Genomic DNA, 8261 nt, shown 5'->3' on the forward strand with positions numbered 1-8261 from the left:
TGATTTGGTGCTTAGGTGTCCAAAGTTCAGAACATGACATTGAAATTAGGGGGCACAGGAAGGATAATTGAACGTTTCGAACGCAAGAAGTTTAGAGAACGATTCGATTGCCTCATGGTTCAAGGAAAAAAACATGTCAGTCCAGATGGATCCTGATTCATCATGCTAGCCCTGGTACCGTTTCTGTATGTGAGCCGTACACAACGTCACCCTGTTCGTTTGATCGTTTCTGTGGCTTATAAGCCGGCTGATGTTGTTTCGTTGTGAAAGAAAAACACTGTATCATGACTAAGCGAAGAGGGTGGTCCAAAAAATAGAACAATAACACAACAGAAGAGAGCACATTGCATGTGATGAATGACGACGGTAGTTGGAAAAAGGGAAACAAACAACCTAATGAAAATCAAGCAGGGCTGAGAGTCTGAGTAATAGAATTCAAAATTCTGCCGATACAATAAAATAATACACTATGTAAAAAAGATTTGTAGTAGCTGACAGCAGTTCAACAAGCTAAGGTAAGTGTTCAGGAAAGCCAAGGAACAACTGCAGGGAATTGGACTATCCACAAGGCGACTACTGCAAAGGAGCATCAGGATCCAATCTTTTCTGGATTGCAGCTGCTGCCTGATATTAGGAAATGTTTGATTTAGGTCAGAGGAGTGTGTGGATCCAATCTTTTCTGGATTGCAGCTGCTGCCTGATATTAGGAAATGTTTGATTTAGGTCAGAGGAGTGTGTGTTGAACCATCCACTTCTAATTGCAAGGCTTGCAAAGTTTAGGAAGAGCAAACCTACCTGAAAATTGCCCAACCTGTATTGGTAGTTCATTTCTTCGCGTAGACGGGCCTGCTCCTTCATGTCTTGAGCCTAAGAATGAGCAAAACACAGAAGACAGATAAAGCTTAGATGACAGAAAGAAACAAGTTGTGCTTTCAATTACCATGCCATGGCTTATTCCTTCCGAAACGTATACACAAAAAAAAACTTGCTAGGGATATTATCTAAGAAAATCTAGAGATCGAAAAATAATGCATATTATATTTACTAGAACATGTATTAGGAGTATTACAAAAAAAGCACTGAATATGAAAAGGAAAAAAAAATTGTGCTACAATGGACTCAAGTATTCCAGCATAAGGTCCAAAGCACTACTTACCACTACATTTATTTCAGGTAAATGGGCATATATATGAGAGCTGATACAATAAAAGAACTTAAAATGTACATTTGTACGATTGGGCCACCTGTGAAATCAAACTTGGTGGCACACGATGACACAAGTAATAGATGTCAACTACAAACTTACAAAGTCTTCATATACATATTCAAAGAAAGGGCTGTTATGTGCTGACTAGAAAATCTATCACTTCGAACACATTGCGCATTCTATGTCCATTGCATACTGCTTCCCACGATGAATAGCTATGCTCTTTGGCCAAATTTATGCATGGCACTAGAAAAACTATATATAGGCTATATCCACTTAATACTGGGCCACTATCTTAAAACTACTAATAGAAGAAAAAAAAACTTTCAGCAAGGGCAGACAACATAATCCATGAGCATTCTAGAATTTATATGATGACTAGAAGATAAATCAGAACTGCCAAAAGAAACCAAAAATAATCTAACCAGTCCAGCTTGCATAGAGCGTTTTAAAGCTTCCACTTCTTCCTCTTTTCGTCGTTCACGCTCCTTCAACAATTCTAATCTGCATGATTTTTTCAAATAAAAAATGTAAAAAGGAACTACTCCACACAGAAAACTCCAAACCCAATTAAAATACAAGAGTTTCATAATATTTCCTTCATAGAACATGCAAAAGGTTAGTGTAAAGATAATAACCCACAAACCATAAACTGATAGCTCTAGAAAAGACACTAACAACTTTATTGATGTCCCATGTTTTAAGAAAAGTATATGGACAGTATTGTGGAAACCAACAAATGCTTTTTTCAGAACAATTTCATTTTTATGTACCTTCGCTGTTCCTCGTCATTAAATACTGTACGTTCTGTCACAGACATCTTTAAACCCTTCTTTTTCTCTTTCTCCATTGCTTTGCGATGATAAGCATCTAAATTATAATATCTGAAAGAGAACATAAGGAGAGAAATCATAAATCCTTTTCCTGAACTGTCATCTAATAAAAGTTATTATACCCAAAAGACGAGAGCCATTACTTTGTTGACGGGAAAGTGGCTGTATTGTGATCCTCCATGAATCTGAGATACAGACACCATATGTTAGACACCTTGGAACATCAATGATACAGTAGCTATTTCTTTTCTCAGTTCACCACAAGGTCTGTAATTATTGAAGCGGTTTCATGACAGTAGAGTAACTTACTCCTTGAACATTTGCTTCTCTTCCCAATTTGACAATGCCTCCAAATTAACCTGGGTTCACATTAACAAAAAACTAAATTGAACAACGCCGTGGATCTACATAGACCTCTGCCTCCCTTACTATGTATCAACAATTCAACACGTACACAATAACAGAAAGAAATATACCTGCTTGACTTCTGATAGCCATGCAGTGAACTCTGGTCGCTTGCTCCTACAAAACACATTGCACAGTTAATTCAAAGAAATGTAGTACAAATAACATTAGTACTTCATATGATTAATTATTTAGAGTCCAAACTCATCTCATTTAGTGAAAGATACTACATGATGCTGGCTGGAACGTTGGGTTAAGCTAGCAAAGTCCCATATAACATACCCTCAGTATTAGTATAGTATTGCTAAGTGAACTGGATGGTGAAACATAACTATAATTTTCTAAGTGCATCATAATATGAACTTTAAAAGGTGAGCTTGCAGACTTTGCTGCAAAGCTAGTAGAATAGGAGCAATATAAGCTCTTACCAGACTATCATTCCAGTGATAAGGCTACTGTTTCATGCATTCCAATCCAATCTAAGATTTCCGATAGAATTATATTTCATCTTTGCTTTCAGTAAGCTACAGGAATTGGAGATGTCATTTCCGCATTTCAGATTGAATTATATCTCGTTGCACAAAAATAACAAATAACAACTGAAAAACTCAAGCAATTCATGTCTTATGCCAAACCCTGAAACTAGGAATGAAGCTACTCACCACATATCGACCTCACGGATGATGCCATATTTCCCCCACGAGTTGGTCACGGCGCCCTTCTTCCCCAAACTCTTCTTCTCCTCCTTCCTCTTCTTCTTCTCCTTCCTCCTCCTCTCCTTCTCCTTTTCCTTCTCCTTCCTCCTCCTCCTCTCCTTCTCCTTCTTCCTCCGCCTCCTCTCCTCCTCCTCCCTCTCCTTCCTCCTCTTGTGCCGCCGCCTCCGCCTCTCCTCCTCCGAATCCAACTCCGACTCGCTCTCAGACTCCACGCTCGACCCCGAGTACGACGACTCGGACTCCGACTCTGACGACGAGCCCGAGCTCTCGCTACGGCTGCGGCGACGGCGCCGGCGCTCTTTCTCCTTTCTACGCCGTTTCCGTCGCTCGCTGGAGTCCTCTCCGGAGCTCTCGCTCTCCTCCTCCCGCCGCTTCGACTTGCCGCGGTCCCGGCTCCCCTTTGAGCGGTCGTTACATTCGGCGTCTAGCGACTTGCTGCCGCTGCGCGCCGCCTTCGTCCTCCTCGGCGCCTCGACCATGACGGGGCGACCCAGAGGCCGCCATGGCGTCGCGAACCTAGGGTTTCGCGCCGCGGAGGCGAGATGGCAAGTGAGAAACACAGATCGGCTCGCGACGGTGCCGCAACTGGTGTCCGCCTGGGACTCACTGGACGGAGAGAGGACGAACCGACGAAACCGAATTTTTTATTTTTTAAGCCCTTTTTCAAAAAAAATCACAAATATGTCTCGAAGGTATGATTTCAAAATCTGGACCATTAACTCGGCTTACACGTCTCGACGTCATCGCTGCTGGCACCGAGGTCTTGGGCTCAACGCAGACGTAGGCGATAACTTGACAAGACACTTCAGTGCCGTAGAGCTTGGCGCCGTGGTTATTGGCGTCAGGCCTATCTTACGTATGGGCCATCCCTTCCTCTCTCTCGCGCCCCGAACCAGCACACCGCCGCCCGCGCCCGCATCCGTGCCCTCGCTCGCCCCGCCCGCGCCCTGGCCACCCTTCCCCGCGCTCTCGCCCACGCCCGCGGCATCCACCGCGCCCGGCCTCGCCCGCGTGCCCACGTTGTGTCGTGACCGTGTCGTGCCCGCCGTGTCGTACCTGCCCGCGCCCGGCCTCGCCGCACGGAGCGCCGGCCATCCTGCGCCCGCCGCTCGCCACCGCTGGCCCCGGCCCCTGCAGCGCCCAACCGCGCCACTGTCGTCCCGGCTCGTCGGCCTCACCCACGCCTGCCGTCCGCTATGACTCCGTCGTCGGAAAGGTAAAAATTATGAATATACAATGTACGTACTTACTTAGTTTTGATTGTAGTGTAGTAGTTTTGGCATTTGTTATTTACTAGTTAATGTGATGACTCAGGTAGTTGATTTAGTTAGTGATCTAGTGAGATAGATATGTAGATACATAGGTACATAGATATAGTTAGATAGCTACTTAGATAGATAGTTATATATTTAGTTAACTAAATAGGATCTAGCTATTTAGTGAGTACACTGTATATATATACGTAGTTATTATCTTATTTACTTAGTTTGTAGTTAGAAAGTACTCGTTAGATACTATCTATCGTCTAATTTGGACTAAAGGACATGTGTTTCGTTACGTGTTTGAACTAGGTGGACAATCTAGTGAGCATATATCATGAAGGCACCGTGGAAATAGATCGCTATAGATATGTTGAGTTTGTTGAGATGCAAAGCGCGTCTGTGTTATTCAACGAGAAGCCATCGTTTAGTGAGTTGGTTGCAAGGGCTTGGAGGAGCTACATTGCCATAGTAGCTGATGATGATGATGGCATTGCAGTGGAGGTTGTACTTCACCTAGGTTTCCCTCTCAATATCCTTAGGAAGATGATCCCAATTGGGTGTGCAGACCAGTGGGAGAGCTATGTGAGATCGGCTATGAAGTGTCAATTCTAAAGTTTGGACATGGTTGTGCATCGGATGTTAGTTGATCCCATCTCTCATGGGTTTTCCCCATCAATGAGTCAGCAGGCACACTTTGACCCTCCCATCCCAGAACCTGATATGAATGCGGAGGTTGCACCTATAGTTCTTGATGCTCAATCTGTCCCCAATATGCTAGTTGAAGATGCTTGTCAGACTCATGATGTTATGGCAGATCCTCCTCATGAGATCTCTTTGACACAGAATCATCCAAGTAAGTATCTTATCCGCATGGTTATTAGAAGCTTACCCCTATTTCTTATATCCAATTTTCTTTCTTTTCTCATTTTTGTACTTATGTTGCAGTAGACATTCCTCATAATGTGGATGTGTCCACTGTTGCTGCGCAAGTGCTCTATGAAGATAGATTCCGTGACTCCAATAGTATTGAAATTATGAATAATTTGGAGCCATATGAGATGGCAAGGGCATCTTGATTCTGATGATGATCGTCCTATTAGAGAGCTGTCAGAGAGTGATGTTGAGATACTGAGGCAGTATCTTTCCCGGACGCCGTGATCTAAGAGTTCACTGAGTTCAGCGATCTTGCTTATTTCTGATCAGACGTGTGTAGAAGACACTGAGGATGAGCTCCTAGAAGCTCCTGAGACCAGCCCTAACATAGGTAATTGAGAATGGGAGGGTATTTAAAGGACCTCCCTGTATTGAAGAGGTGGTTGCAGGCGTTTGCGGTGATACGAAAGAGACCTTACAAGGACTTGTATTCATATGCGAAGCGCCGTTACATAGTTGTGTGTGACAAGGAATGCTACCCATAGAGGGTTTGTGCAAGGAAGTAAAAGGTCACCGAAAAATGAAAGATCATAAAAGTTATCGGGCCACACAATTATGCTGATCATGAGCTGACACTGAAGCATCGACAGTTAATATCTACCCTCATTGCCAAGCGGTTGATGAGAATATTGTAGGAAGAACCCAACATGAAGGTTAGGACAATTATCAGGACCATTGAGGTGTTATATGGAGGTTATGTGATAACTTATGGTAAAACTTGAAGGGCTAAGTAGCGATCAGTGAAAGATGATATATGGGGACTGAGAGGATAGGGTACGAGCAGCTGTCCAGTACTTTTCAATGCAATCAAAGCGGTGAATCCATGCATGCATTATGAGTACATTCCAGAACCAAATGCATTGAAGGATGGGAGACAGATATTCTTCCGTGCTTTCTAGTGCTTCCCTCAGTCTGTCGAGGCATTTAGGCACTTTCGTCCTAGTCTTCTCCATTGATGATATGTTCTTGATTGGCAAATACCAGGGCACTACTTCTTATAGCCATATCCTATGACGCGAACAACAAGTTGGTTCTTTTGGCATTTGCTTTAGTTGAGAAGGAGAACAATGACAGTTGGAGATGGTTCTTGAGGCTAGTCCAGATACATGTGGTTGGGTCTAATAGGGAGGTTGGCGTCATATCTGATAAGCACTAGGGCATGCTTAATGCTGTGCGAGAGTAGATAGAGGAGTATGCACCTTTACACCATTATTGGTGTACTCGGCACCTTGCTGAGAATGTACTCTGGAAGGATGGTGTAAAGGATAACTTTGATCTGTTCTAGTAGGCTGCTCGACAGCTTGAGGACAAGTACTTTCAGAAAAAGTTGGAGCAGGTTAGAACCGCATAAAATACAGAAGGTAGACATTGGCTCATAGGTTTGATGAGGGATTTAGAGAAATGGACAAGAGCTCACGATGCCGGTGGATGGAGGTACAAGTTTTAGTGTAGCAACATGGCAGAGTCATTCAATAAGTTGCTATTGAGGATACGTGGTATGCCCATGAATGCAATCTTTCAATTCACCTTCTACAAGCTTATTGCCTGTTTCAATGATAGACATGCCCATCCATTGAAGTTGCGAAGTGATGGAGAGATATGAGCTTCGAAACCTAAAGACACACCTAGAGAAGGCAAATGAAAGGGCTGGCACACATGATGTTACATCCTTTAACCACGTCATAGGGACTTATCAGGTCGAGCATACGGGCGGTACAACATCTGACGGCGAGGTCCGAGAGTCGAGGATGCATGTGGTTATCCTCCAAGATTTTACATGCACTTGTGGTAAACCAAGACAGTACCACTTTCTATGTTCCCCTTTGGTGGCAGCAGCTAGGCATTCGCAACAATAATATCGACAGCAGGATACCTCACGAGTTCAGTGTCGACACGCTTGTGCACACATGGAGCCCTCGCTTCGTGTCTTTTCGGGACCCTAGAGAGTGGCCTCCATATGATGGGCCAAAGTATATTGCAGATCCAGCTTACCAGTTGGAACAAGCGTGGATCAAGGAAGAGGACGAGGCACAGGGATGGTTATGGATCAGATACCCGAAAGAATAAGGCGTGGGAGAGGAACCCCATTTCTTACTAACCCCGGGCAAGTACGAGTGCGGCAAGTGTGGTAGACTAGGGCCACAATTCACGCACTTGCCATTGATAGATTAGTGAGGTGTAACTATTGGTTGTTTTCATTATTTCATATTTGTCGTATTCATTTAATTAATTATGCATGTCTCAGTTTATGCATGTAATTGTATCAATTACTTATACATTTCTAAGTTCATGTTTCATTGTATATTGAATTTCTATTTCATTGACATTTTTGTAGGAATGACGTAATTCCACCTGCTCGACCCGACGTACTGAGGTGACCCACCGAGAATATCTCATAGCGGAGGGGTAGGTAATAATCTATACATTTTGTTCAAATTTTTGTGAGCGTATATGTGTTCATGAAGTAACAGGAGACTATGTTTTATTCCGTGCAGGACCTTCTGCTCCTTCGTCCTAGAACCCACAATGGGTTCTTGACTATGCAGTACGATAATAGGTACATTCCTTTCCTATAAAGAGTTAGCCTAGGATGTCATCTCTTTTCAAGTTCAGTCGTGGGTTGCCCAAGTTTAACTCAGCGGCCATAACTACGTTGGTTGATAGGTATTATCTTCAATCATTGCCTCTATTCATGGCCATTTGTTCATGCGCTTGCCATTTTGACATGTAATCTTACGTTGTCTAAAATGTAGGTGGCGGCCAGAGACTCATAGCTTCCACTTACCTTTCAGAGAGATAACAGTCATGCTTCAGGACTGTCAGAAGATGCTAGGCCTAAGAATTCATGGCAACAGCAAGTCACTTGGGCAGTGTAGGTCAAAGGCTAGAGAGCACGAGTAGAGGC

The 8261-nt window shown here is 43.6% G+C and overlaps 1 pseudogene; it reads right to left on the reverse strand.

Moving 5' to 3' along the window:
- Positions 1–397: 397 nt before the first annotated feature.
- On the reverse strand, positions 398–3783 carry LOC136496702 (vicilin-like seed storage protein At2g18540; annotated as a pseudogene).
- Positions 3784–8261: the final 4478 nt, after the last annotated feature.

Source organism: Miscanthus floridulus, chromosome 12 (genome assembly GCF_019320115.1).
Source record: "Miscanthus floridulus cultivar M001 chromosome 12, ASM1932011v1, whole genome shotgun sequence".
NCBI classification, from domain to species: Eukaryota; Viridiplantae; Streptophyta; class Magnoliopsida; order Poales; family Poaceae; genus Miscanthus; species Miscanthus floridulus.